The sequence below is a fragment of the Cupressus sempervirens genome, chromosome 7 (assembly GCF_028749045.1).
Source record: "Cupressus sempervirens isolate cs-2001-9-10 chromosome 7, ASM2874904v1, whole genome shotgun sequence".
NCBI lineage: Eukaryota > Viridiplantae > Streptophyta > Pinopsida > Cupressales > Cupressaceae > Cupressus > Cupressus sempervirens.
Window position 1 is genome coordinate 117,939,197 of NC_143124.1, and position 25,949 is coordinate 117,965,145.

General features: G+C 34.8%; 1 pseudogene; it reads left to right on the forward strand.

Moving 5' to 3' along the window:
* The first annotated feature begins 314 nt into the window (after positions 1–314).
* On the forward strand, positions 315–1,543 carry LOC149545792 (2-isopropylmalate synthase A-like; annotated as a pseudogene).
* The last annotated feature ends 24,406 nt before the right edge of the window (positions 1,544–25,949 follow it).

Here is a 25,949-nt window from a genome sequence, read left to right on the forward strand (position 1 = left end):
AACAGTGAACATGAAGACGTCTTTTAAAGTAGTGACATAGGCAATGTGATATAATTGCATGATTACAATAGTGGGTTGAGAAAGAAATTAGAAAAAGTAATTAAAAGCAATGAATATTCATTTGAAGAAGCTTTATTTCAAGTTTGGGCATGCCTTTCATATGTAACAGAGCTAAACTCGTGCTCACCTAATACATCGTTACAATCAATTAAAGATTATGTTTTACATGATTTGAGGGCATAGGTCAATTCTTTGATCTTCCATGATCCCAATGGTGAAAAAAACACTTAATTTAGAGTTGAAACAAAAAATTTATGGCGCAGCGGGATTTTTCATTCTGGCTACTCCATGGTGGAATTTGCACTTGGTGAGTGTGAAATCTAAAAGCTTTGAAAAAGCATTGGCACCGAGCTTTGTTTTAAAGGAAATGTTTATTATTATTATTATTATTTTTAAATAGCATGTGGTTAAAGTTAAAAGTACCCATGTACTCGAGATTGACGAGTGGAAAACAGGAAACTTGCTACTCCACAGTCACGGGTTTCGCACATGTTGTATGTGTTTTCTACAAACAGCATCAAGACTGTTACATAGTGTGCCACATGTGAGATCGAAAGATGATTTGTTCAAAGGATGATCAGTTTCTTATTGGAATTGATTGGATGCAGTTCTGATATTGAAAACAATCTTATTTTTATAAATGAGATTGAAGCAGTAAAGGAAAACAAATCTAAAACTGTTCATTACATATTGTAAGAACTTTTGTGCCTACAAAACCAAATTAGTTATTTGGACTATTGCAGGGAATGAATGAGATAGCTTCAATGACTTCAAGAAGGTGAGGAATATCCATTACATCAACCATTACAAAGAAACAAATGACTGTCACTAGAGGTCTGCTCATGAATTCCTTTACCAATTACTAGAAGAAGCAATCAAGGTAGGAGCAACTACCTTAAATATTCCAGATACTGTGGGGTACACTCCACCAACTAAATTTGGAAAATTGATTGGAGACATCAAAGCCAATACTTTTGGTATCAAGAATGTTGTCATTTCAACACACTACTAGAATGACCTTGGTCTTGCAACAACTAACACCTTAGCGGGTGCATATGCAGGTGCCAGATAGTTTGAAGTCACTGGTAATAGAATTGGGGAAAGATTGGGAAATGCTTCATTGAAGGAGGTGGTGATGGTCATAAGATGTCATGGTAGAGAATAGCTAGATAGCCTTTACATTGGAATCAATACAAAACAGATCACTATGGCAAGCAAAATGGTATCAGAGTTTATGGGAATGTCTGTACGACCCCATAAAGCTATTGTTGGATCAAATGCTTTTGCACATGAAAGTGGCATCCATTAGGAAGGTAAGCTTAAATTCAAAGGTACTTATGAAATTATCACTCCAGAAGATATTGGATTAGCACAGGCAAATGAATTAGAGATTGTCCTTGGAAAGCTTAATGGAGAAATGACCTTGGAAGTCATGTCTTTATTTTTGGATCTGCTATATTACATTCCGAGGAACAAAATCTAATGAAGATTGCTTGTTTGGAAGTGATATAATTCAACCACCTAGTTGAAGTATTTTTATTGATAGAAGACCATATATGAGGAAACTTTTGGTATCAACTCTTTTTCTATTCTTAACATTTAGACATTCAATGTATGCTATATAATAACAGAGAGGGTTTTCTTGGATGGATGTCATTGTTGACATAGATAGAAGAGATTAGAAAAGGAATAAATTCCAGCATGGATCTAATTTTCCCAAATAAAGAAAGTTTAGAGGCAACATCATGTAGAAGTTAAAGAGTTTTTCTTTTAATAGAAAAGGAATATAGAAAGATTCAATTTTATGAAACTGAAAGGGCACAGCTACAAAACTCTAAAGTCATGGTCTTTCCATATGATTTGAAATCGTCATTTGGGGAAGAACCCCAAGTTAAAGAATCTTAATCATAAGGTAGTTTCAACTAAAAAGTCAATAACTGAAGAGTCACATGGAGGGAAACCAAACAGTGGTTGAAGGAGATTATTTATTGAAAATCTTTTCCTAAAAAGTAGGTTCTACTTTTTCTGCATAGAGTCAGAGAGCTAGAGTAGAGGAGAGGGCACTTTTAATTTTTGCATTTTCATTCATGCATTAGAGATTGGTATTAAGTTTTTGTAATAGATTTGGCTATAGATTGCAACCAAATATAATCAAAATATTGTGTTTGTTGTTTTTAAAACAAGGAAAGTTTTGTTATGAATTGGAGTATTTGGGCATCACTTTTTTTATTACTTTCAATCAGAGTATTGTTATGGCTAGTTTTGAGCACTTTCTTGCATTCTTAGTCAAGTGGTGATTGGGTGGTAGATTAGAGTACTATCATCTAATCTAATGTCGGGAAGTCATATGATGTATGAGTTATCAAAGTTGGCTAGGTTTAGGATCTAAAATCTACCTAAGTTAGTCCTATATAGAATTAGCTTGGTTTTCCTCTACTACTTTTTGGTTAAGAACATACCCTACAGTAGGAATTAGGTGTATATGAGCAATGTTAGTATGCTAATAGAAACCAAATTTAAATAAAGCTTCTACAAACTAAACAAAATTCATAAACTTCAAGATAGACTAAGATGAGCTCTCAATTGAGAATATGAGCCATTAATGGACTCTCTCAATAAGAAGCTCTCTTGTTGAGTAGCTTTATCTAAATGGATAGGATGTATGCTCAATATGCTTCCAAAGGCTTCAATGGATGATTGTGGATTTTTGGTGTGGATAGATGGCTTTAGTATGGATTTGGCTCTCAAAATAGCATTATAACTTTACTTCATGGATTGTGTTATTTTGCAAAGGGGAAGGATCCAATTTATAGGCAAGAGGCTTGAGGGATTGAGGGCTAAGATGCAAGGATGGGAAAAAGCTTATGGAAGGCTCAGATTGCATGAGAGGAGAGCACATGGATTGTGCTTCCTTATAGCCAATCAAGGAGTGACACATGTCACATGGTGAGAGGATGGAGGAAAGGGCAAGGATGAGTCAACAAAGGAGGCTCAAGAGATAAAATCTTCATAAAGACCCTCATAATGACTTGTAAGAGCAATAAAAGGGCTTGTAAGAGTCATTTATGACCTAGTGGACTTCATAAAGTTTTATGGTTGAGATATTTTGAGGGTGATGAGAGCAAATTCGACTTGGACTTGATTAGGAAGGTTTTAAGCTTGCTTAGGCTTGTGCAAATGATTAGAGGATGGATTAGGATGGTTTAGGATTAGCTTAGGGATAGGCAAGTGGATGGCATTTAATGAGGGTGGGTGAAGGAGGAGATATTTGTTAACTTTGGCTTGGGTTAGTAAGTCTTTAACCCATGTTTAGGGAATGTGACAAGGTTAGGAGGGGATTAGGATTAGGTTTAAAGACATCTTCTAGAAGAGTCTAGATTTTGGAGGAGGATAAAGACTTTCTAGAATAGTCTAGAATTTCCTAGGATGAGGATGAAGACTTTCTAGAAGAGTCTAGAACTTCTTAGGATGAGGATAAATTAGATTTTTAGGAAATAAATAAAGTTTTATTTATTTCAAGGGTTTGGGTTGAGGAGATATTTATTAAAACTTTTTTAATAAACATGAGGATTAATATTTAATTTTAATTAAATATTTTGAGTTGGGATTAGGGGTAGGAAATGATGAGATTAGCCTTTAATCAAAATTAAAGAAGGATTAGAAGATTTTGGAAGAGGTTATTGGTCATAAGGAAATTGGCCAACTTTTGGGAAAAAAATAAATTTTTTATTTATTTTAGGATTTTTGGTCAATTTATTAATTAAATAATTAATAAATAAGGAAATAATGTTTAAATAAGATTTAAACATTTTTGGGAGGGATTCCTTAATTAAATATTTTTAATTAAGATAAAGAGATTTAATGGCATGAAAATTAATTAATTAATTAAATAATTAATTAATTAATAAATGATGATGTCATCAGGACTTTTTCAGAAAATAAAAATACTTTATTTTCTAAAGGTTTTTAGGTGTCTACATTTTGCCCCTCTTTGATGTGATGCCGCAAGTGGCATGGCATCAAAGATAAGAAAATAAGATGCCCAAGGCTAGAGCAGAAGAGGAGAGAATGGACTGTGAGATGCCCCCTCAAGAAGGCAGCGGGGAGAGAAAGTGAGGCTCGATGGCTTCTTGAAATATACAAGAATCTCGGATGAGCAAGGAAACTCAGATTGGCAAAGAGAAGGGGCTGAATTAGCTCAAAATCTCACTATGGGAGAATGATAAAGGAGAATCAGATGCACAAGAGGAAGCAAGCTTAAGACCTTAGGGAAGGTGGAGGATGAAGGAGCGGAGCGCTATAAAAAAGAATCCAGGATAGGGAGATGGATAAGGGGATTATAAGGATGATGCAACAGGATTTCAAAGAGTTAGATTGGCGGAAGATGGGTTTCAGAGATCCCTAGGACTAGGATTGTGGATCTCGAAAGATGAGGCTTGGTGGATTGATTTGGATTGGTGGATCCCTAAGACTAGGATTGTGGATCCCTAAAGCTAAAGGTGAGGAGTGATTCAAAGAGATACTGATGCATAAGCTGGGGTAGGGGAGACGGATGCTAGATATGGATGGGGGATAATGGAGATGAAGGAAAACTATTGAAGCTTTTTGAGCGGGGGGATACTTCAAAGAGAAGTACCACCACGTAGTTGAGCACTAGATTTGCTATAGGACTGTTGGTTAATTGCCAAGGTTACCAAGAACATCAAGGCCTTTTCACCAACTGTCCAGAGGACTGACAAATTGACTCAAAACAAACACACAAGGATTGCCCCAGTATCACACATGAATCCCAGAGGAAGCAGTGTGGAAACGACACTGGGTAACCCACAAGCAAAAAAGAAAACAAGCAAAAGACATGATCAAGACCTTACACTCTGATTGCTCCATTCATAGTATACCATGATATGGAAGATCGTGGCAACCTTGAGGAGGGAACAAGGAGATTGCTTGGAAAAGATACTTCAAGACCCAAAAGGGAAGATCCCAAATCAAAAGAAAGCAAAAAATCCAAAAGAGAACTGTTTGCCAACGAGATGGGTAGGACAAGGTACTAACGGACCAAGATCAGACATGAGGAAAGCTATATCCTACAAGGACCTATCGGAGAGCACCTAAGCTGGTGGATCTGGATGAGTGATGCGTCTGGCAAGCTGAACTAAGAAAGATAACACTTTGGTGACAGGAAATATAGCTAAAGGATGCATTGGAATAGCTAACCAAGATGTGCGATGGGTGCAAGATGCTGATCAAGGATGAACTGACACGAACGCTGGATAGATATAATGGTACTAAGCTAAAGAGGATGTACAAGCAGACAGACCAAGATATTTACAAGCAGGCAAAAGCTCAGGATGATAGGATAGCAGGATGGTTCGATGTTGTGCAAGATGTGAAAGCTAAGGGTGGGGTGATAGCAAAAGATATGGATTTGGCAGGATGCATCCAATGATGAAGAAAGATTTTGTGACCAAGGATAGCTAGAGGAGCAGGATGAGATGGTTGGATAGGATGGTAGATAGCTAGGATTATGATCGATATAAAGAGATGACATTGGGTTTGCATGAGGATAGCCTAGAGCTAGATACCAATGACAAGGGAGGATGGAAAAGACAAGATCTCCAAGGAAAATAGTGCCCCCAATCAGAAGATAACATGCGGAAGGAGGTCTTATGATGGATGTGATAGGATTGAAGCTAGGATGGAAAAAGTTGAAGGGGCTAGGGAGATGGATGATAGCTGAGAGGATTGGCTGAAGCTACATAAGATTAGTGGATGGTGTGAGATGGAAGCTAGAGGATGGAGGATAGGTGGATAGATTGGAAGATGGATTTGGATGTCAAGAGATGACCAAAAGCATGAGGGTGATAGGCTAAGCTGGGGATGGCGGGATTACGCATGACGCTTGTTTGCCAAGTTTTCATCATGGTACTTGTCCAAGGCGCTTGAATTGCCAAGTTTTCACCAGTGGACGCTTTATTTTTCTTTTCTTTTTTGACTTTTTGACTTTGGACTTAGCTGGAATGATTTTGGCTTTCTTCAACTATTTTGGCTTTTTTGGGATTTTTCAATGGCTGTTGGAATGTTCAATTTTGTTGCTAGTTTTTGGTACACCGGATGTGTGATTTATGCAATAGATCGGATTAGATGGGATTGATGGTAGGAGATGGAGGGATGAAAATGCTGAAAAGGAGCATGAGATGGGGATGCTTGCAAGAGCAACATTGGCACATGTTGGGATGGGTGTGAAAAGAGCATATGGGGGATAGATGGTAGATGTGAGCGTGATGGAGGATTTGTGGAAGCGTGCTTGGGGATATAGGCACCCAAGATGGAGTTACGAGATGGGGGACATGAGTCACTAGATGGGGGATTAGCAATGGTGGATGCCATTATGCATTGGGTTTCAACTTTTTTCTTAGGGATCCACATGGTTTTGGATTTTCTTTTCATAGGCTTTTGCATTGTTTTGCATTCTTTGATTGGATTTTGCCTTTTTGGAGTATGTCTTTTAGAATAGACATATGATTGCCTGGGATGTGGATTTTTAGCTTTATGCATTTTGAAGTTGGCATTCGCATTGCTGTGGTAAGCTTTGGGAAGATGGTTAGGAGAAGCTTTGTGAGATGGAGAGGATATAAAAGAGCATGTAGGGGGATGATGATGGATGATGTGCCCTGATATGTGCCTTTGTTGATCTTGCATAGAAATGGATGGAATAGGATTTTTATGATGGCTAATAGGAGGATGGAGGATGGTAGATTTTGGGACATAGGGACCCAAAATGGATTTAGCGGATGAAGGGGGGATATGATAGGTTTTTTTGGGTTGCAAAGATGGTGGAGGGGGGATGACATAAGATTTCTTGAAGGAGTGATGGGAGGCTAGCATGGTGGGCTTGGAGATAGGCTTGGTTTGGGGGTGCGGTGTACCAACACCTTTAGATGGTGAGCCTTTGGATACATATCCAAGACCATGAAATCCTAGATTTTTTTGTGCAATAATAGGCTCTCTGATTCCTTGCTCTTGTGGTCCTAAACCTTGACCTTGATAATGCCATCGATTGAGCATTTGAACAAGCTGAGGAAACTTTTTGCTTGCAGAAAATGGTAGAAGTGATTTATTAGGTGTATTGCAATGGAAAGATACTGTTCTTAATTCTTGTGCTGAGAGAGGGCCACCGTGGATGAATGTAAGTGAACCAAGAGGGTAGATTATAGATGGTGGAATAGCTTGGATAGGTGGTAAGATGGAAGCATGGAGCGGGGGAGATGCAAGGATAGGATCTTGATGTAGCTGGTGGGATGATAAGATATCTTGTAGTGGAGGAGATATGGCTCGAGGTTTTGGAGATGGAGGAGATGGTGATTGCACTATGGATGGAAGACATGGTACGATGATATCTTCATTTATGCTTTGGGGGATGTCAACATGCTTTTGGGCAGGATCTTGATAGGATTGGTTTGGAGTGGATGGTGCGATAGGAGGTGAAGGGATGGATTCTTCAAAGGCAGCGGATGGATAGATGGGAGATTCAGTAGTGGAGATGGGTGAGTAGAAGATGGATGCATAAGGGTCATTACGAGAGATTTGGGAAATGCTTGGAGGCGATGTGGATAGGATTTGGAGGGATTTGATAGGTGGTGGGATTTTGATGCTTGCGGGAAGTGGAAGGATTTTAAGCAATTTGATGGATGGTATGGGGATGATAGCTATGGGAGATGGAGGTGATATTATAGATGGGGAAGCTTCATCACTGACTACTTCACATGGTTGGATTAGATGACATGGCTTATCAAATGTTGGAGGCAACTTTTCTTGTATTTCCTCTAGGAGATTCCTTGGAGACTCGTGTGTCGAAGGTGGAGGTGGATTGACTGGAATAGCTAGTGTGATTGGGGTGGAAGATTGGAAGCTTGGTTGATGGGGTGATGGAGGGGAAGCTGGAATATCAGATGGCATGACTAGATAGTTTGGAATAACTCTTGGATTTTGGGGGATGCTTGGGGGAATGTTTCTAAGGCTTTCAATATACCCGTCATAGTCAACAAGATTTTCATCATCATTGGAATAGGAGGTGGCGGGAGCAAGGACAATGCGACCAAACACATCATGATAGGATTGGTACTTCATGCTTTGATGATGAGTTTGATGGGGATGGGGTCTTGTGTATGGATGAACACGGAAGCTCATGGTTGGATTTGGGTTAAGCACAGATTTTGGATTGGCTGATGAAAGATTTCCTAGGGAGAGTCAAAGTTGCATGACAGACCTAAGGAGGATTGGCTGGAGATTTTTGGCTTTCCTGTGGATGGAAGGCTTCAAGGGTATGCTATCAAAAAGTGAGAGTTTTGCTTTCTTATGTGCTGGATTTGGTGTTGGATGTGTCAACTTGAGGATTGACTAATGATCCTATGGGCATGACACGAGATTGACCACTTGTGGATCCCAACCTTTAGCTCAAGGTGATGAGGGATGCAAGTGACAAAGCTAGATTACCCTAGACAATGCTCTGTCAAAGGGATAACCTTGGTGAGGCTGGTGGATTGGTCGGATTGATTGGATAGAAAAATCTAGCAAAGTGACAACAACTCTTTAAAGGCTTGGGTGATTTTGGATTAGGTTGCTAGCTGGCTGGGGGGATGATTTGGATGGACTTTGGATTTGGGATTGTTCTAAGGCAAAGAACTAGATAGTTTCAGTTGCATCGGGGGAGCTTGGATGATTATCTGATAAGGCAGTGACTACGCTAAGTATGCCTTGAGTTGGGAGATTTCTGCTTTTCTGAGATTTCGACCAAAATTGGCAAACATTCATTCAAAAGCTATGAACAAACAAGCAGAAAAAAGTTTTGAGCAAGCACGTCAAACACACCAACATCCTAGGAAGCTTTCTACAAGGATGAAATTTGGTTTAGCTAGGGAGTCCTCGATATACACAAGGTACGTGAGGCCCAAATCCGTAGATGAAACCAAAAAGATGTCACATAGCCGAGAGGAGCGGTAACCCACTTCTCCTCTTTCACTTCTCAAGGGTATAAAGTTCCTTGAGGCTTAGCCTGAGTGACAAAATTTTGATCCCAAGAGAGGTGTCTTTGGATTCACCTCCCGATCTTTATACTCCGTCGGAATGCTGGAGTTGAGGTCATCCCAAGGGGTGATGAAATCCCCAAGCAGGCCTCCTAAAAAGCTACGACAAGATTTTGGATCCTAAGATGGCCTCGAAAGACGACAAGGGGAGAGAAGACTTGGATGATCTTGGGCTAAAAAACACGCTTGTTCTTTTACCAACTGATGCTTAAGTTTTCTGATCTAGACTTTGCAAGCACTCATGTTTAAGATACAATTTTTATTCCAACTTTGAAGCGTCGAAAAAAAAAAATGATCGAAGAATGCGAACAAGAAGAAGAGTTAGGGTCAACAAGAAGGTAAACCCGTGCGCCCGGTGGCCCTCCACGTCAAGTATCGATTGATTTTTCTTTAAGGCATTCAAGATTGAGTGTGAGTTTATTTTAAGCCCAAAACAAAGGTGTGTGAGATTCGATTTCAAGCGCGCGCCTGGAGGCCTTCCACGTCAAGATTTGTCCAATTTTTATGCCCAAATAAAGTGTGAGCGAGATTAAGGTGCATTCAAGGAAAATTTGATTTTAATCCATGGCATTCAAGAGTGATTTTAGCAACATGCATTCAAAGACAAGTGATTAAACATTCAAGTTTTTTCCTTTGAGCATTTGAGATTTTGTGTGTTGTTTTAAGAACTTTGAAGTGCTTTGTTTTAACCTTAGATCATTCAAGATTGTTTTTGGACTCAAAAGTGAAAATGACTCTTTGGACTTTGCTTTTCATTCAAGATTTTGTGTTCTAGTTTGCATGTTTTAAGCCCAAAAATGATATTCCTAGATTGTTTTGATGCATGAAAAACCTAAGAAACATTCAAGATTTTGCAATAAGACATTTGTTTGGAACAAATAACAAAGCTTTTAGAAAAATTTTTGGCAACCATTTAGGACTCTTAGTTTTCATGAGATTTTTTAAAAGAACTTTAGTGTGCACTTAGTGTTGATTTTGAACCTTTTGAAATGAAAACTTGAAGTTCTTTTTAAATTCCCAAAAATGAAGTGTTCCTAATTTTGCATGAATGCATCTAAAACCTTGATGTTGCAAGGATGCAAATGATTAGATTGGTTTAGTTTCACTTGTTAAAAGATTTTTTTCTTTTTTGCATATTTTTAATTTTTCAATGAATTTAAGTATGATTTGGGGGTTCATTTTAAGCACTAAAAAGAAGTGTGTATGATTTTGCTTCCTTAAAAAAAAATGGCCAAGATCTCCCACAAGAAGAAGAAGAAGAAGTAGATGGAATAAGAAGAATATAGACAAGAAGAGGAAGAAGAATTTCAAGGTCTTTGTCCACCTATAAGCTTGAAAAATCTGCAAACACTATGAGATAGATTATGAGTTCCTTTGTCTTCTTCATGCTCATGTGGACCTACAAAACCAATTTATACAATCCTACCAATCACAAAGACAAGAAAAATTAGCCAAAATCAGCAAATAACATACAAAACTTGACTAAAAAAGCTAATGAAGATGACCCATGCGGGGTCCCACCGGGCGTGCCAAAATGTATATGAGCAATGTTAGTATGTTAATAGAAACCAAATTTAAATAAAGCTTCTACAAACTAAACAAAATTCATAAAATTCAAGATAGACTAAGATGAGCTCTCAATTGAGAATATGAGCCATTAATGGACTCTCTCAATAAGAAGCTCTCTTGTTGAGTAGCTTTATCTAAATGGATAGGATGTATGCTCAATATGCTTCCAAAGGCTTCAATGGATGATTGTGGATTTTTGGTGTGGATAGATGGCTTTAGTATGGATTTGGCTCTCAAAATAGCATTATAACTTTACTTCATGGATTGTGTTATTTTGCAAAGGGGAAGGATCCAATTTATAGGCAAGAGGCTTGAGGGATTGAGGGCTAAGATGCAAGGATGGGAAAAAGCTTATGGAAGGCTCAAATTGCATGAGAGGAGAGCACATGGATTGTGCTTCCTTATAGCCAATCAAGGAGTGACACATGTCACATGGTGAGAGGATGGAGGAAAGGGCAAGGATGAGTCAACAAAGGAGGCTCAAGAGATAAAATCTTCATAAAGACCCTCATAATGACTTGTAAGAGCAATAAAAGGGCTTGTAAGAGTCATTTATGACCTAGTGGACTTCATAAAGTTTTATGGTTGAGATATTTTGAGGGTGATGAGAGAAAATTCGACTTTGACTTGATTAGGAAGGTTTTAAGCTTGCTTAGGCTTGTGCAAATGATTAGAGGATGGATTAGGATGGTTTAGGATTAGCTTAGGGATAGGCAAGTGGATGGCATTTAATGAGGGTGGGTGAAGGATGAGATATTTGTTAACTTTGGCTTGGGTTAGTAAGTCTTTAACCCATGTTTAGGGAATGTGACAAGGTTAGGAGGGGATTAGGATTAGGTTTAAAGACATCTTCTAGAAGAGTCTAGATTTTGGAGGAGGATAAAGACTTTCTAGAATAGTCTAGAATTTCTTAGGATGAGGATGAAGACTTTCTAGAAGAGTCTAGAACTTCTTAGGATGAGGATAAATTAGATTTTTAGGAAATAAATAAAGTTTTATTTATTTCAAGGGTTTGGGTTGAGGAGATATTTATTAAAACTTTTTTAATAAACATGAGGATTAATATTTAATTTTAATTAAATATTTTGAGTTGGGATTAGGGGTAGGAAATGATGAGATTAGCCTTTAATCAAAATTAAAGAAGGATTAGAAGATTTTGGAAGAGGTTATTGGTCATAAGGAAATTGGCCAACTTTTGGGAAAAAAATAAATTTTTTATTTATTTTAGGATTTTTGGTCAATTTATTAATTAAATAATTAATAAATAAGGAAATAATGTTTAAATAAGATTTAAACATTTTTGGGAGGGATTCCTTAATTAAATATTTTTAATTAAGATAAAGGGATTTAATGGCATGAAAATTAATTAATTAATTAAATAATTAATTAATTAATAAATGATGATGTCATCAGGACTTTTTCAGAAAATAAAAATACTTTATTTTCTAAAGGTTTTTAGGTGTCTACATTAGGAACTAAAACAAAATTCATTAAATATTATTCACATAGGAAGCTATACCTTTATACAGAGGGAAACTAGATATTCTTTGAAATAGTTTCCCAATTGTTGAGTGCAATTTTTCTTTGTAACCAATTGGGAAAATTAAAGGAGAATCAGAAGAAGAATAAATCTGTTTACCAACACTCATCAACAAGAATTACAAAACATGACTCAATGCACTCAACAAGAAGGACAAAATGTACTACCAGTTGGATTAGTTATCATTGATTGATAACTATCCTTTGAATTAAGAGGTACATCTCCCTCATGAAAGATATTCAATGAATGTGATATCTAGTTGTGCCTTTAACCTGAAGACACAAAATGATTTTTAACACTTGGCCATCAACATGAGACAAATGCAATTACTAGATCTATGAATAATGAAGGAAGACAAATAAATAACTACATAATTGCTTATTCAACTTCACACATTACATTATAGAAGAGTTAAGAGGGGTTGCAAAGATCATTATGCAAAAATGTGAGTACATCAACCATAAGATTGCATACATCACAAATCTGGTGGAATGAACATGACTGTGTCTAAAATAAGAAATAAAAGACAATAAGATCTTTTAAACTAGAAATACAAGTGTACAGACCATAAGATCAAACACATGCACAACTTCTTTATTTTAGAAACATAATAGAATAACAATAGTATTATTCCATCCCTTCATTAGAACCATACTACAAAATAAACCTTCCTTGCTCCCTCTGTTACAAATTTTTTGAACTCAAAATGCCCTCTCTTGTCTTGAAAAATGTGTAGATATTTTCCCTAACCTGAGCTGAACCCTCTTACAATGGTTTTCTACCATTAAATAAATTTTGCCAAGAAGTTTCACAACTGCTCTAACTTCTTCTTCCCAAACCCATTTTCCAATTACAATGGTAATTAATTTTGTTAAAGAATTAATTATTTAATCATTCTTTTCCAAATATAATTGCTTCATTAACTTAACCTTAGAATCAACTCTTTTATTTTAACCCTCATATTATAATAATTAATTCGTTATAGAATTAATCATATGGGAAATTAGAGTAATGGTTAATATTTAATGACTTTGCATTTAAAATATTTAATTCCTTAAAGAATTAAATAATATAAATGAAAAATAATTTGCAAGTTTTATAGGTTTCTAATCTCTCAGAGGGGAAATATTTAGGATTCCAAAACCTTAGATAACATTGGCTCTTTCTGAGGGCTGCATTCTATGTCAAGATGTAGAGAACTCTAGAATCATTGTCTATCTTTATCTAGTGCCTACCCATTGGGTCATAGAGTCATTATTCCCTTACCATTTGAATGAATATTGCAATGTATGTGGCAGCATCACTTTAGAGAGATTTAGGCTTTGAAACAATTTTTCACAATGCATCATACACCTCATCACTTCTATGTTACATAGGACTGTCAAATAAAATCCCCTTGATTATCATCCATTAGGAAGCCTTTGATTATTTTATTACCACAAGCTTGTGTTTATCCAATGCTGCACCATCTTCTGGACTCCAAATCATTACTGGGCTTCAAATTAGCTACCTACTTGAAAATAAAAATATTTCCTTTTCTTCACTCTAAAAGGTAGTGGATTAAAAAACATATGCATTTCATTGCATAGGTTTATTGGAGTTATCCCTCTAACATTCAACATCTCCTCATGAACTACAAAGTTGCTTCAACTTCAACTTTAGGTGAATAAAACTTGTCTTCATGAATTGGACTCTCATTTGTTCTAGGAAAATTGTGAAAACTTGATGGAGTTTATAATAACATCTATTTCAAGGTTGATGTGACTGCTACTTTCGCGTGCACTATTGACCATGACAAGTGGAAAATATTTTAAAACATTCTTCCTACTCATGCCCTAGTCTTCAAGCAACATCTTTGACACTATTAGCAAGCTTTTGTACATTATTATGCAAAACTTTTTGTGTCACTTGATTGCCTACTTCTGAACAAGCCTTCACCATAGGTACAAGAGTAGCTATACGAACCCATTAAGGATCTGTAGATGTTCATCCAATACAATTTTTCTTGTGAAGAAAGTCCAAACTTTTGTAGAATTGTAGAAGTAAGAATAGTAGGAGGCTCGTGTCCATCGCGAGCTTTCATGACTTATGTTAAGGCTTGAGCAGTAATACCGTAACTAGTCTAAGAACTCGTTTTGGTGTTTCCTTATCTGATTAAACCAAGTTATGCAATAACATCAACAAAGTGATTGCATATATTGGGAGTCCATCATAGTTGGTGTTTTATAACTTCATTTGAGGCATCAGGGCTATTGAGTGAGATATAAGAACCTGTAGCCACACCACATTCCATTTCTTTCTCAAGATCCAAACTCATAATAAAAGTTCCTTTTGGGTGATCTTCCAAATATAGATATTTGGGCATCATAATGACAGTTTAAAGGAGAAACATCCTCTGAATGAAGTGGCTCAGCTGGAAGGGATTTCAATGATTCAAAATAGAAAAACTTAAAAAGTGGGTGAAACTTCCTAGAACATGTTTTTACAACCTCCTGTCCAACAATTTTGCTAAACATAGATGCCATTGGATTCAGTACAACTCTTGAGCCACTAGCAAAATGCTTTAAAACATTTTCATCAATACTATCCAACTTCATTATTAGAAGATGCTTCATTAATGGTCTTTATTGTTTCAAAAAAAATACTTGCATCTTCTTCAGATGCATCATATGGAAAATGCCCATATTCATTTATGAATTTATCAAGTACTTGGAAAGCCAAAACATATTACTTGTAATGAAACAAGGCCCAATTTTGATTTCATATCCTCCATTATCATCAATGCATCTTTGATGGTAGATAAAAATGATTACCTTGTAAGATGGATTGGGTTGGCCTATTTTATTTTCTTGCTGTCACGTCACCACCCTAATTAGGGTTAGTGCATTTTAAGCACGAGACTCAAAACTCCTTCACCACTCATCCACACTATCCTTATCTTGGATTTATGGACATTAAAAGATATTAGAGCCTTTCATTTTCATTTAAAGTGGCCTCATGGAGAGCAGTCCTCACTTTTTATCGCACTTGAGTACCAAGCTATTTTTCTTTGCATTAGAATCTCCCTTGATATTGTACAATGCTATTGATGAAGGAAGATAGGCAATTATGTGAAGATGCAAAAATAAATCTGATCTTATAATCGATTCCATCAATCTAATAGTAATAGACTTGTTTGTACCATGCTTTTCCCAATGATAGGATAATGCATATTATGATTTTTGAATCTAAGCCTTTCTAATAATTTCTTGAAGGCACCACCACTCATTTTCCTTCCAGCAACACATACACCTCGCTGCTTGGGAAAGTGTCTAGATTGAGTAGTAGATGGAGTTAACTCATATAGAGAGCTTGATTGAGAAATCAAACTTGAACTAATTCCTGAAGAAATGCTTCTATCAATCTTAGATAGTGGAGTGACTCAAAGACTTGGATTTTTGCAATTCACAACTACCGCTGATAGAGAATTGGTCTAAGAATTTGGACTTCTATCATTTGGAATGCTTGAAGGAGTGGTCTAATAGTACAAATCTAATTTTGAAATTTAGAGTTGTTCCTCGATGAAGTGCTTTTAAGATTTCTAGTTCCTGGTGTTAACAATGGTGAAAAAATGCCTTGATTATGTGGAACTTCTTGAGGAAATGTAGTTGGATAAATTGTACTAAGGTCTTCTGGAGTGATTGGTCCTCCACTACCTATCATCACATTTACTCATAGATTAGGGTTCATATTTTATGGTGACGCTAGAAGAAATTATCAGCTATAAACCTAGAAGGTATTCCTTCACTTATTTCTCTTTCTTGGGGAAGTGTGAAACTTTACAGATTAGAACCACACTGCCTTCAAGAAACCTCCATGGCCCATGATTGTAGCTTTTAAGCATGAGGATTTCAAACCAATACCTTAATAGGGTTCATTGTCTTCTATTAATCACATTTTGAATTTCCTTGATGAGGAATTATCTAACTTAGCAACATAGGTTCTTAATATCTTAGCCTTGACATATTGAGCTTTTAAGGAATCATCTTGATATATGATGGCCAAAATGAATCTCCCCATATACATCTGATAAATCAGGTACACCTGTCCACACTTTCAAATTTTATATAACTCTATACATGTTGCAGTCATGAATACCCGATAAAGAAGGCATACCATTCTAGATTTTTTCTTTGACCCACTGTTATATACTATCAAGTGAAAAGGCTCAATAGTAACCAACTATAGGTAAAATGTGACCATGGTGCAATACACAATGCTTCCAAGTCTCCAACTAATGGATATATTCCTTTTTCCAAAGATAATTTTTTTAACTATAGTCTAGCATCAAATATTTTCCCACACATTTCATTGATGACAAAGATGAATATTATTCCATTATACCAATTCATCATCATTTATTTTTCAAAGAACCCTAATTTCTTGATGTGAAATGTTTGGAGCCCATACATAGTAAAATATATTCACTCCATTAATGAAAAGAGCCATTAGGGAAATAGAATTGTAGGGCAGAGAACAAAGAGAGCTACTTGCAGAGAAGAAAAGAGTAGGGGAACACCAAAAACACAAAAACTACTTGCACCACAAAAAAGAAAAAAGAAAACCAAACCTAGCCACAACAAAAGCTTTATGTACAAAAAGTAGGGCAAGCAGCCCATACTCAGAAGAATGTACCTAGCCATTCATGGAAAACCATTAACTGGTTGAGAAAGGTATGTGCCGGTGTGAAACAATGGTTGGTGCCTAAGTAAGTCCATTCCTAAAAGTTGGAGCACAATCATTAAAAAGAAAAACTTCACAGTTATAAGCTTTCCAAATAGTAGGTTAAAATGAAAAAGCAAGCCAACATTATAGAAAATAAATTGTAGTACTTCAATATCTTCTTGCACAGGTTGTTTCTTGTCAGCACTCTTGACATCTTCCATGAGATTCTTGGCAAGTAAAATGGAGTCGTTATGGTGATATTCTTTCCTAAAATTATTGAAGTGATCAGCCACATAGTTCTCATTTAAATTTGCAACTTCCTCCTTCAAATATTTAGGTTCCAAGAATCTATCTATGAAGTCTATCTCAAAACAAAAAGATTCTAGCACAAGACAAAAATCCATCAACCCATTCTCATAGTCAAACCTAAATACTTCTAACTTGAATTATGTACATGGAATTTAGTTGGGGATAAGAGAAATTCCCTTAACTTTCATTTCAATTTTCTGAGTACTTTTGAATACCTTGAGTTGAGGAGACTCTTTATTAGTTTCCATGTGATCAAACAAAAAAAATTCATAATTGATTTCATGCTCACATGAAGATATATTCAAGAACCTTGATGGATTTTGCATTGTTTGATCAGCCATACTTTTAGAAAATTATTTGAGCCTCTTTAACTCTTCAGGTTGTGCTACTCCTGAAGATATTGTGTGTAACCAGATAAGATGGACTCACATTCCTTTTGTTTTCTGAATTGACAAGAAATTTTTGTTTCTTCCTCATCAATCTTTCCTTGTGTACATTGATCTTTTATATCCTCCTGAATAACATAACTTGATGAAATATCATTAGTAGTTCCAAATATAAAAGAATCAAGTTTTGAATTTGAAAAATCTTCTAACACATTTTCATTTGGTATTCCACTCTCCAGGCCTTTTTTGTGGGAGATATATCAAGGCCAATAATTGAGTTAGTTGACTATGAAGCATGTTTATCATCATAATCAACTTTTTGATGATAGGCTCCAGCTACACTACAAGGAGTGCTTTTTATCATAAGAGAGACTAGGTGATCTTCATCATTGAAAAAAATTAAACTTTGATAAATAGGATGTGCTGATTTGACTACTTTGAGAATGACCCTTTTTCATTTAGGTTTTTCTTTCAAACAATTTTGTTGTTCATAGAGATAAATTCCTACCTGTGTAATTTCTTTACACTTCATTCCATTTAGAATCATGTCATCCTCTAAACTAATAGCCTCCCTTTGCACATCTTGCAATGTTTGCACTTTTAAACGAAGAAGTAAGAATTTAATTTATGTTTGCATGGTAACAATGAAAACACACAACTAATTGTTTTTAGTTGGTTGCCTAGTTAGGGGTATCATACCAATAGTTCTATTAAATATATCAACAAAATCTCTCATGGTTTCACCTTCTTTGATCTTTATTTGAAAGAAATTAAATAACATCTTAGCAACATCAACCATAGGCATAAACCTTTGTAGGAATTTTACATTAAGATCATTCCAGCAAGTGATGCAACCATCTACTAAACTTTGGAACCAATTTTTTGCACTTTCAATGAGGCTTCCAACAAATAATCTAACAAAGACTTTCTCCTTCTGCACACCAAGAATCCCACAGGCAACTATAATTGCTCTAATATAATCGTCAAAGTCTTGATTTGCATCACTAGAAAACTTTGGGAGATATTCTAATGAATTCTTAGGTAAGGCTGAGTATTGAGATAAAGAAAATGGCCCAATCTAAGTCACTAACCTCCATCCTCAGGGAGGTAATCTTCAAATTTCCAAGAAAAGAAAAGCACTGGAACTTACTTTCTTTCCCCAGCAAAGTCACCAAAAACTATTAGTAAATAGTTTTTCCCATCAACAAGAATTATAAAATGTGATTCAATGCACCCAACAAGAAGGAAAAAATGTTCTACCAGTTGGATCAGTATTAAGAGCTAGAATCCCCTCACAAAAGATATTCAATGAATGTGATATCTGGTTGTGCCTTTAACCTAAAGATACAAAAGGATTTTTGATACCTACCCATAAACATGGGAAAAATACAATTACCAGATCTATGAATAAAGAAGGAAGACAAATAAATAACTATATAATTGGTTATTCAACTTCCCACATTACATTACAGATTAGTTAAGAGGGGTTGCAGAGATCATTATGCAAAAAAGTGAGTACATCAACCATAAGATTACATACATCACAAATCTAGTGTAATGAACATGACTATGTCGAAAATAGGAAATAAAAGACCATAAGATCTTTTAAACCAGAAATATAAGTGTACAGACCATAAGATCAAACAAGCACACATCTTCTTTATTTCATGAACATAAGAGAATAACAATAGTATCACTCCATCCCTTCATTACAACCATACTGCAAAATGAATCTTTGATCCTCTCTCTGTTATAGATTTTTTGAACTCAAAATGCCCTCTCTTGTCTTGAAAAATGTGCAGATATTTAACCTAACCTGAGCCAAATCCTCTTACAATAGTTTTCTACCATTAAATAAATTTTATCAAGAAGTTTGGCAACTGCCCTAACTTCTTCTTGCCAAACCCATTTTCCAATTATAGTGGTAATTAATTCTATTAAAGAATTAATTATTTTGAACTTTACAATATACCCTAACTAATGCAAATTACAATAATAATAATTAATCCTTTAAAAAGAATTAATTATTTAAACATTCTTTTCCAAATATAATTGCTCCATTAACTTACCCTTAGAATTAACTCTTTTATTTTCACCCTCATATTATAATAATTAATTCATTATAGAATTAATCATATGAGAAATTAGAGTAATGGTTTAATATTTAATGACTTTGCATTTAAAATATTTAATTCATTAAAGAATTAAATAATATAAATGCAAAATAATTTCTAGGTTTTATAGGTTTCTAATCTCTCAAAGGGGAAATATTTAGGGTTCTAAAACCTTAGATAACATTAAGAAAAATGGAATCTATAGGATGTCTTCAAGTTGTTAGAAATCCCCTGCACTGAATATCTAGTCCTAAAATGACCTACCTTCATTGTTTCATCTCCCTTGTATCTTCTACTTTTTGTGTTAAATCTTGGTATTATAACCGAATTAAGGAAAAATTTATAATACAAACTTTGATCACAAAATGGCTAAATTGGAACCACACTCTGTATACCACTAACAAATTTTGTCTTTTAGTTTGAGAAGTAGTACTAAGGATTGAACGATAAATTCAATACTCATTCCTAATGATGGGGTGTACTATATTTGGCAAGATGTGTATGTGCTTATATAAACTTTTGTATTCTTGTTCTTCCTTGATTTTTTTCCCTTTAAATGGCTATTGAGATAAAAAAAGTACCTCGTGGAAGTTATCCTTATTTATGGATAATCCTTTCATGGCATCTATTTTGAGGAGATAGCCAACATCCATCAACATTATCATCATTTTTTCTTCCTGTTCAAAAAATGATAAATCTAGTGAACTTGACTAGTGACACAAATGGCCATTTCCTAGTGACTAATTTGGGTAGGAGGGTTGTAATGTGGAAAATATAGGGTAACATAACCATGAGTACAAAGGTTCTTTTCTCTAGTAAATAATGCTAGCAACATCTTAACTTTCACTTTTGTTTGTAGTGTGACTCTAAACTTATATAAATTCTATCAAGATTTGAAAATTATAGTGTTGGTGATGGTCTTTCCATAAGCATGATCAGTTTGGATAGACCTTTATCCTAGTTTTCATAGATGTGTTATCATGATAGATTTCATTAAGTTGTTGTCCCATATTCTCCAACAATATATATTATCAAGGCCTTTATACTGACATGTGTAATGGTAACCACTACAACCATGCAATATCTCTATATCTCCAGTGAGCTATGGTTGTAATGAATATAATCTAGTCATGGAATTCATTGAATTAGATCCATAATTTGTTTCTCTCTACTCATAATCCAATTTATGGAAAAAGAGATATAGAATTTTCACATAAGGGCAATATGTAATAGTCAATGTGTTTGGCTATGACCATTTATTGATTCATCAAAACTTAGTATAGCAGTTTCTCTTTAGCACTAGAAAAGGAACTATTTAGTCTCATGCCCCATTATCTTCTATAGCTAATGTAGAGCATCTTATAATACCATCAAACTTATGAGGTTCCCATTGACTCATCCATCACACCATCAAGTTAACAACTATTTGGAGCCATTTATCTCAATGAACCTATAGAATATATCATAGTTTCATCAAACCTCTTTGTCTACAACTTGGGAAAAGAAATATACTCTTCATGCACAACTTGTTTCTGCATCCTCATATAATCTAGACCCACCCAGATTCATTGGTCAAGGAATATTATACATAAGAGATATAAAGTTATAAGTTTCTATTAATGTACATAAATAATTAATGTGTTAAATAGACATAAAACTCTAAATTCATCAAAAAATTACCTACAAACCATTATTTCCCTCTTTTTATGTAAGCATGGACCCTCCTTATAGATAGTGTGTCTTTCAACATAGTTCAATGTCTCTTCATAGTCTTGATCAATATCCATTTGTGCTAGTTGTGTAGTATTTTTTAGACATGGATGTTGACCAAAATGTTGAAAAGTCTAAAAATAGTTGTACAAATTATAGTTAGTTATTAATAAAATTGTGCATAAATAAATTTTTAATCATTATAACATAGTGAGATATGAGATAATATCATTCAAACACACCTGCATATTTATTTGGTGCACATCATGTCTAGGATTCCATGCATGAATAATGGAATGAAAATATCTTTCAACACTTTTCCTATCTTGCTCATTTGACCAATATATAGTCTCCATGTTTGGTGCCCCTTCCAAACATAGAATTCCATGCACATGGGGTGAACCTCGGTGTTTCCACTCATATCTACACCAAAAGTCTTTGTCTCTCATACCCTTTTGAAGTATTTCTTTTCTAAACATTGTATGTTTGAGATGCATGTAATGTGCAAGAATGTGAGGATAGTCAATGATATTCTGTCGTCTCCATTTTTGAGCCTCCCACGAACTAGTTGTTGTTGTCCCTAGCATTAATGCATGTAAATTAGGCCACTACATGTCTGCTACACTCAATGTGAAAAAAATTGTTGGAGTTCCTAGTTGGTGAACCAAGTCTATCAATTCACCTTTACTATTAGCCCAATATGACCTAATGCCTCTTAGACTTGTTCCAAACTTCATCAACATATCAGACAAATTATTATGTGGCATATTATCCATATGTTCATGAAACTCATTTATTGTAATTGGTAAATCTTGTAAATTTCTTTTCACAAATACAGATGATGAACTTTGTGCATGATGCCACATTATCATGTTTTTCATAAAATACCTAAACCTTGGATGTTTACCAAAAGGATGATCCCTATACCAAATTAGATGTTTAGAAAATTCATGAAGATAAACTCACTTCATTCTTGGTTCTAAATAGTCACATATTCCATCAAGAAACAATGTTGGAAAAGTCATAACCAACAATTCAGACATAACATATTCATTAATAGGAGATGCACCTATAGTTGGCCAATCAATTAATTGAGATGAAACTAAATCAGGATTGTTAACCCATGCATGAATTAATTCCATTTCTCTTTGAGCATTGGGTGGTCTAGAGGCCATGGATGTAGTATGGTCAAGTATATTACCTTCATCTGCCTCCATAAGTTGATCAACAAAACTGACTTGGACATTTGCATCAAAATCAAACTCCATGTGTATTATCTTCAACATATTAAAAATATTCTCATAAGAATTTTGGGTCAAGTCATTGACAACACCTTCATTGATTGTAACATATGCAAAAAAGGGATCATTTTCTACTTTGTAGCTCAAAGCTCTATACACAAGCTCCCTATTTACAATAAAGTTATAATAGGTGCTACGTTGATCACATCTACGAGCAATAATTATTGGCAACTTGTCAATTGCATGCTACAAAATTTTGGATACTTCTTCAACATGTTGAGGAAAAAATATTGTGTGTCCCTTGTACTTGTAGTGACCACCAGTTACATGTGTAACTTGAAGTATAGGACTAACACATGCAATCAACATCTCTTCAACTTGGGTCAAATTTGCAATCACTTCTAGTTGAGACCTAGGATCCATATGGTTTAGAGAAGAAAATCTATAAATACCTCTCTCTTGTTAAAACCTATTACATATAGGGCCTTTAGTAGTATGAGAAAATTTCATAAAAAGATATGATTCTTGACAAACATAACATATACTTGGAGTCTTCAAACTATTTATTTGATGCCTAAACTACATCTAAAATCTTTTGAACTTGGTATAAAGAAGACAATTCAGGTTTGTAGTGTTTTCCATAGTTCCTTCAACATCATCATTTATGCTTAGGTAACATTTTTATGTTGTGGGGTTTGAAATACTCATTGTACTAACCTAGGACTTTTATTTTGAGCATTCAACTCAATATTTACATTACGTTGTTGGTTGTACCTTTAAATTGGTTGGCCATCATTTTCTTGACACTCATTTTGTGCTTCATTTTGAAGGAGAATGATTTCAAAAGAATTTTCACATCATATATTTCTTCCATCTCTTTGATATTGTCTACGATATTACCTTTGGTGTTCTCTTCTCTACTCCTTTGATTGAAAGGTTAACCTTGGTCTCACCATAGCTAATTATGTGGAAATAGATTAAAGTTAGGAAAATAAATTAATAGCATAGTTTTATGAAGTAATAATTTAGATTATAAATTAAACAAATACATTAATTAATGTATGTTTGTAGGTGGTGTATTGATATTAAAAAAAGTAGTTAATTATTGTACATGAAATATGTAACTAAATATGATCCTTATTTGCATTTAGTTGTTCAAGATAACATAAGTTTATGGAGAAAAAAAATGTACACAGATATAAAGAATATTATAAAATCAACTTATAATGTTGGAAAATATGAGTAATTCACAAATGTAAGAATATTGAAGAGAACTTTTATTTATATAGAGAATAATTACATATACATAAAATCCAAGAAGTCTTTTCTCATCTATAATACAAAAATAATGATAATAAGAGATAATATATCTCTGTATAAGGTGATGCATCTGAACATAGAAAGATAAGAAAATTAATTAATTCTACTTTTATGGCCTCCATTGGCCTTCTATCCAGTCAAACCCTAACTAAAAGTTCAAAAGTGAATATGGTTTTAATGTTATAGTATCAAGAAAATACACTTCACAAAAAACTTCATGGCTCAATGAGGTTTTAAATATAGCCTCCACAATCCCTCACCACCAACAATCATTCTCTCTAACTTCAATAGAGTCCCCCACAAATATATCATGCAGTAATGGAACTATGGGTGGTAGGGGTCTAATACATTGTACTATAACCTCTTCAACAAGTGGTACTCTAGTCAACTCATCTATAATGAAATGATCATACAGAAAATAAAAGGTTGGATCATTTGTATTTGGCACAATTCCAATGATTTTTCCCTCAAACCAAGCGCCCTGATAACCCTCTTGAAAGGATCATATTTCTACCTTCATGTCAATTAGTTCCTCCATTCTACCTTCCTTAAATATGAATACAATGAAATTGAGTTTTCAACTAATAATTTTAAAATAACTATAAAATAACTTGTATAACAATATTAAAATTTTAATCTAATCTAACATTAATTGAAATATCATTTTCTAAATTGATTAATATAGGCTATGTTAAAGGAATTAAACCTATAACTACTATTGATACTAAAGTGTTACAACAATTTGTGGATCACACATTTCTATTTGGTGAATCCTCTATAATGGAAGCTAAGACATGGAAGAATATACTTAGAAATTATGAAGCTAGTTCAAGATAACAAATAAATTACTCTAAAAGTAAGCTTTATTTTTTTAACACTGAGGCTATTATGTAGAGGAGGATAAGGAGCATATTAGGTTTTCAGTCGGCCAACCTCCTAGATACCTACCTAGGACTACCATTAACCACTAAGGAGGTAACCAATGAATTTTGGAATACTATTGTTGAAAGAATAAAAAAGAAGCTAGTAGGTTGGAAATGGAAGATTCTAAGTAATGCTGCTAAACTACAGTTACTCTCTATGGCTCTCTAGGGCATTCCAATCTATTTCTTGTCCCATTTTAAAAATAATCAAAACATGGCTAATAGAATAGAGAGAATACAGATGAACTTCCTTTGGTTAGGTGGGAGGAGGTTTGTAAACCAAAGGATAGGGGGGAATTGGGAGTTAGAAGACTTTGAAACCTAAATAAGGCTTTCCTTGTGAAAGTTTGATGGAGATTGGGAGAAGACAATATTGATTGGAGGAATATCATGAAAGCTAAATATCTCTCAAACTCCCTATTCAACCATAATCTCTTTAATAATGATCTCCCAAGAGGTTCCAAAATTTGGATGAATATTGTTAGGAGCAGAGGTTTGTTGAAGGAAGGAGTAAGATGGATTATGGGAAATGGGCATAACAATAGGTTCTAGGAGAATAACTGGATGGGAGGGAAACTACTAGTTTATAGTAAATTTAGAAGACTAATGGAGAAATTGAAGGAGGAAATGGGACCAAGAGCGGTGGATTATATTAACCTAGGAAGAAGGTGGAAGAAATTGAAAAATGATATGTATTCCCAGGAGGATATTCAACTTCTTAAAGAATTGGAAGAATTGAAGGAAGCACAAAGAATTCCAATCCCAATACAGGAGGATAAAGTGGTATGGGACTTAACTCCTAGTGGCCATTTTACAATCAAATCAGCTTACAACCATCTATGAAGCAAAGAGTTGTACTCCCTAATATGGTATAAAGTTTGGATAAGTAATCTCCTTCCCAAAATCAATTTTTTTGTTGAACTGTTCAAAAGGGTAAAATTCTAACATTGGACAATTTGAAAAAAAAAGGGGGTTTTATTTTTTTCT